This window comes from Xenopus laevis, chromosome 8S, assembly GCF_017654675.1.
Source record: "Xenopus laevis strain J_2021 chromosome 8S, Xenopus_laevis_v10.1, whole genome shotgun sequence".
Lineage (NCBI taxonomy): Eukaryota > Metazoa > Chordata > Amphibia > Anura > Pipidae > Xenopus > Xenopus laevis.
In genome coordinates, this window is record NC_054386.1 from 77,270,851 (window position 1) to 77,276,620 (window position 5,770).

At 38.6% G+C, this 5,770-nt stretch overlaps 1 long non-coding RNA gene across 1 annotated transcript; it reads right to left on the reverse strand.

Moving 5' to 3' along the window:
• Nucleotides 1-620: 620 nt before the first annotated feature.
• LOC121397746 lies at nt 621-4,839 on the reverse strand. The gene is made up of 2 exons (XR_005963891.1): nt 4,296-4,839; nt 621-1,142 (listed from the first exon to the last, which is right to left on the reverse strand). It is a non-coding gene; the product is annotated as an uncharacterized LOC121397746 (long non-coding RNA).
• Nucleotides 4,840-5,770: the final 931 nt, after the last annotated feature.

Here is a 5,770-nt window from a genome sequence, read left to right on the forward strand (position 1 = left end):
CGGGGAGATTGTTGTCCCGAAGAAGAGGAGATTTGTCGATGGGGCGACTAATCTCCCCGAGTCTGCTCGTGTGGCCAGCACCTCAAAGTAATTAAACTATAATCTACTGTTGTACTGCACTGGTAAAACTGATCTGTTTGCTTCTGAAACACTACAATTGAGTATACAAAAAAGCTAAAGGGCTAAATAGCATAGGTTAACTATCAGTTAACAGACAAGCCCTGCAGAACACCATTATATTCTACAGAGCTTATCTGCAACCTTTACTCCTTTGAATGGCTCCCCCTTGCCTACACAGTAGCTGTTTATATACTACTATATAACTATAGTTGTATTTCTACAGCAAACACACCAGTTACACCAGTGCAGGGCAACACTAAATTACATTTTAAAACACTTTCATTTTTGGTGTTATTGTTCCTTTATGTCTTCTCAAAGCCTGCACATGAACGTTTCATAGCTCTATTGCCTTATACTAACCACAGGATAAAAAAACGAATACTACTATTCAAATCCAGAGATCTGCACTGATCTATTTGGGCTGCCAGATGTGAGTTCATTCATGCACAAATGATACATCTGTACTTTGACAGCACACTAAGCATAACAACAAATGCAAATTAGATGTGAATATTTTTATTTATATAGCGCTACTTGCAAGTGTAGCGCTGTACATAAAAACAGAACAATAAAAAGAATAGACAGGGGAAAATAAAAATATGTACACAAATGCAATTACATTCAAGATTATGTGATGAGAGACAAAAAGACTTCCCTGCCCCATACAGCTTACAATCTAAGTAATTTATTAAATGTTCTATGTGCTAAACTTATGTTAATTCTCTAGTAGTGTATCATCCTGCGAGATAGTATTTCTGTTGTGCAGTAATGCATATATATTATAGGTGTTTTAGCAAAGTGGGTGAGAACAGTAGGAACTAGAATAACTTGCAAATTGGTGAAATATAAATTGGCCCTACACCATTTAATGTTCTGTAAAGAGATAATTAAGTGTATTGTTCATGCCCTTTGGAAAAACTGCTGTCTTTAAAATATACATTACCTTATCAGCCAATAGCAGGCAGGTTCTTAGCAACCTTGGTTTTGTTTCGATAAAAAGGCTCTTACTTCAAATAGAAAGTCTGTTGACGTAAAATGCATGGTTAAACAATAAGATATTGAAGTCTTTAATGTTAATACATTTCATTTAAACAGTATGGACAGTAAATTGCTTTCTTTACATTGTGGATCAATCCTCTTGCAAATGACAGCCAAGAAACCAGTTTAATTGTTATACTCTATGCAGCTGGCAACTGAAAGGATTGTTTTTAAAATATAAATATTTAAGAAAGTAAACTTCAATGATTTTAAAACTTTGCCTTTTACAAACTTTAAAATTGAAAAATTTTAGCATCCACCTATAATGCTGGTGTTTGCATTACAACAGAATATTTACTACAGAAGAGAAAAGTTTTAAAAAAATCATATGTTCACCAACAGTATTGTAAAATAAACTGCAGAAACATGGGGGTTTGTAAATAAAGCAAAAACATCTTATTAATTCTTTAAAGTAAAAGGTGCCCAAGTTTATCAGTCTTTATTTTTTTTTATAAAGAGGTAGTCTGTCCTTACATAGATTTAACAGCATTTGTTATGACTTCAGTCACTAGTTTTTTTTTTTTTTTAAAACTGACAATTTCTAGCCCCTCCCTTTTAAACTGCTCTGAGGATTTCCATTAGCCCTTTTAGAATAATATAGATAAATAATTTAATCAGTCAATGTATGTATAAATTGGATAACCTATATTAAATGTAAATTCCTGCTTGCTAACATATCCTTGCTTTATATGATACATATAGAAGTTTGAGATGTATATTACAAAAGGACTCCATAAGCCTGGAAGTGAGTGCAAGTTCCTGTTATTAGTGAATACACTTTAGGGAAGGACAGATATAAATTGTATCTGAAATCCAACTGAGCTGAAAGTCACTTTTCTATTCCACTGTATCAGAGCTGTCACACTATGGCAGTCACCTTATAAGCTGCTCAAATGTTAAATAAAAATACTATTCACAGGTAGGGTTGCCACCTTTTCTGGAAAAAAAATACCAGCCTTCCTATATATTTATCTTTTTTCCCTATTAACCACTTTGGGATCAATCATCATTTTTCCGGCCAGGTGGCAACCTTATTCACAGAGAGGTGGTTGAAAATATTGGATTGTGGCTTTGAACGTTTAATTGAACATGTACTTTTGAGCATGGCCTTAAATATATGTTATTATCCATTCCACCTCCAATAAGTGTATATGATAATGCAGTACGGCAATGCTACACACATCAAGAAAACAAAGTGTTTGCGACACACTTGCTAAAGACTAAGCTCATAGGCTTAACTCACACCCTCTGCCCAAAGGCACAAAAGTGCATCAGACACCGTGTTGTTTGGGATCATGTAGCACTTTGCATAACAACTCCTAGTTGGGAAATTAAAAAAAATAAATTCACATATCGAGAAGTTAAGAAATGAGAATGAATACAGCACCTCTACCAGCTGTATTATTTACACCCACTGGGGAGGGGGGTAAGCTTCTGAGCCCCTTTGTTTAATCCTCAGCAACAGACAGCGCCCTGCAAACCCCCCCCCCTCAACCAGTATAGAGATCCCCCCGCCCAGACTGCCCTTCCAGTAAAATAGCCCCCATCCCCCAATACCATGCCCCCTCTCTTATGACACACACATTATATATATATATATATATATATATATATATATATATATATATATATATATATATATATATATATATATATATATATATATATACACATACACACACACATACATACTAAATACACAAATGTTTCATCCCAAATAGAGGTGTCATTTAAATGCATTAATTTACTATGCTCCCCTTAAAATGCAGGACCACCCCCTCCCCTCGAACAAAACATCCCAACAGCACCCACTAAATCTATCCATTATTATGAGGTATTCTGGGCTTCTATTGGTCGCGCCTGTATCCCACTCTATATATAGTCTATCCACTGTATATACACTCTATATATAGTCTATCCACTGTATATCCACTCTGGATATAGAGTGGATAGACTATATATACTGTATACACACTATACACTGTATATATACTATATACAGTCTATCCACTCTATACATTGTATATACATGCTATATATAGTCTTTCCACTCTATATCCACTGTATATCCACTCTATATACAGTCTATCCACTCTATATCCCCACTCTACAGTGGATAGTGTGTATACAGTGGATAGACTGTATATAGAGTGGAAAGACTATATATAGAGTGTATATACAATGTATAGAGTGGATAGACTGTATATAGAGTGTATATACAGTGTATAGTGTGTATACAGTGGATATAGAGTGTATAGACTGTATATAGAGTGGATATAGACTATATATAGAGTGTATATACAATGTATAGAGTGGATAGACTGTATATAGAGTGGATATAGACTATATATAGAGTGGATATACAGTATATACAGTGTATAGAGTGGATAGACTATATAATATACTCTATCCACCCTATCCACTGTATACCCACTCTATATATAGTCTATCCACTCTATATCCACTGTATAAACATTCTATCCATACTCTATAGTGGCACTAGTAGAGTTGCAGAAGGGCCGGGGATGACTGGAGGGTGTATATAGATAGATAGATAGATAGATATACACACACACTCATTTTACACTGCGCACGGCCAAGAAAACAAACAACGCCAATTTATTTACACGCACAAGGAACAGACAACTTTTTCCCTCTTATTTCCACTTTAAAATAAAAGCCAAAAGAACATGAGCTAAAATGGCCCACTAAGAGAAAACAAGTGTACCTTGCTATAGCCGACCCCTCCTTACTCCGACACCCAACATAAATCCACCTCACTGTCCCCTAAAGCAGGAATTAAAGCCGTATCACGGACAATATCCCCCGCGGGCTAAGTGATTTGGTATGTTCCACACCGTGGTAAACGGGTGTGAGGTGGAGTTCGGCCTCCTCCAATTCTGCCCCGGGTAACGGTCGGTCTCATGTCCCTACTCTGTGTGCCGGGCGGAGCCGGGGGAGGAGATGGGGGGGGGTTGGACGGGATACAGAGGCCGCCGCCACACTCCGGACACCTCGGGGGATTTTTTTCTAATTTTTTCCCGATTTTTCGGTGCGCTGAAGCCTGAGCTAGATGAAGGGAAACTACACAAAACCGCTGCGGCGAGTTATTTCCTGGGAAAAAAATCCCTCCTTACCTCAGTCCAATCGAAAATGGCGCCGAAACCTAAAAAACTTCTTAAATTTCATTGTAGGGCTTCCGCGGGGGATTCTGGGTAGGAAGAGCTGTGGACGAAAAAAATAGAGAGAAAAGCAAGAGGCGAGGAAAACAGCGTGGGGCGGGGTTATGGGCGGGGCGATGTGACAAGGCGTGTCTGGGCAAACTTGGAGCGGGTTGGGTTAGGAGTGGGCGGGGTCAGAATGACGGATTTACGTATGGCAACAACAGTTGCTTTCCCGAAGGCCTTGTTGCTGCGCGCTCCCTCGTTCTAATGCAAAGTAGGGGTGGGCTGGAGAGGTGGTGCTCGTATTTTTCGTTGGCTGGTAGAACTGTAAACAAAGCGAGGAGTTTATACATTGTACATTTGCTATGAAGTGTTAAATAACGTCCTTGCACCGCGTATTCCTTTTTCCGTGTTGGAAGCAAAAGAATGAACTATTGAAACTGATCACATATCTTAATAGCCTTCATTTCTTTGTCAGGATGTAGAGGAGTTTGAGATTGTGCCTCTGCTTAATGCATCCCTCCCAGCACGCAATGCTTTTGACCACGCCCAGTCTCGTGGTCACGCCCCCTAATTACCATGTTCATTTTACAAAATTTGGCAGGTTATGAAAGTTTGAACATTTTTCTGTGTTTTTTTTTACAGTTTTGCTAATGAAAGTGAATTGCCCTTTAAGCTATGACTCTAACTGTTCCCAAGGGACCTCCTTATGTAAATTGTTACAATTACTTATTTGCTGATCTCACAATTGTTACAAAGTATCTTAAGCTGGCCATAGATGTTGAGATTTTTAAAAGATCAGATCCTGATCGCGAGACCACGATCTTCTCAGAACAATCAAACGAATTGACCATCAACTGAAAAGACCAATTTGCCAGGAAAACAAAGGGCAGCTGCCTGCTTGGCCCTGCAAACATAGATAGATTGCACTGGGACCGAAAAAGATTTTTTGACCTGGCCGATCAATTTCCTGACAGATGTCGGCCGAAAAATCGTAAGATGTACGATCGTTCGAATCCCACTAACCACACGATAATTTCGAAGGATTGGTCGGACTTCCCTAAAATCGTTCATTCGGCAAGAAGAATCGTCGCGTCTATGGGGAGCTTAAGTTGCACCTGGTGGCTGCTCTGGGCTCTCTGCCAAAAGCCAATTAAGTTAGAAACTTTGTTTCTTTTTCTGGCTGTTCAGTGCAGAGAAAGTCGGGACTTTTCACTACAAACGCGGGACTGCTGGTTGAGCTGTCAAAAGCTGGGCTGTCCCGCTGAAAATGGGACAGTTGAGAGGTATGTTAATGTGTTTTACTGCAGAGTAATTGTGTTTAATTAGTGTGTTCAAATCGTTACTTGTCTTAGGGGCACATTTACTAAGCTCAAGTATTCGAAGTAAAAAAACGTCTAATTTCTTTTTTTGGGGGTACTTCGACCTTATAGGCTACTACGACCTTC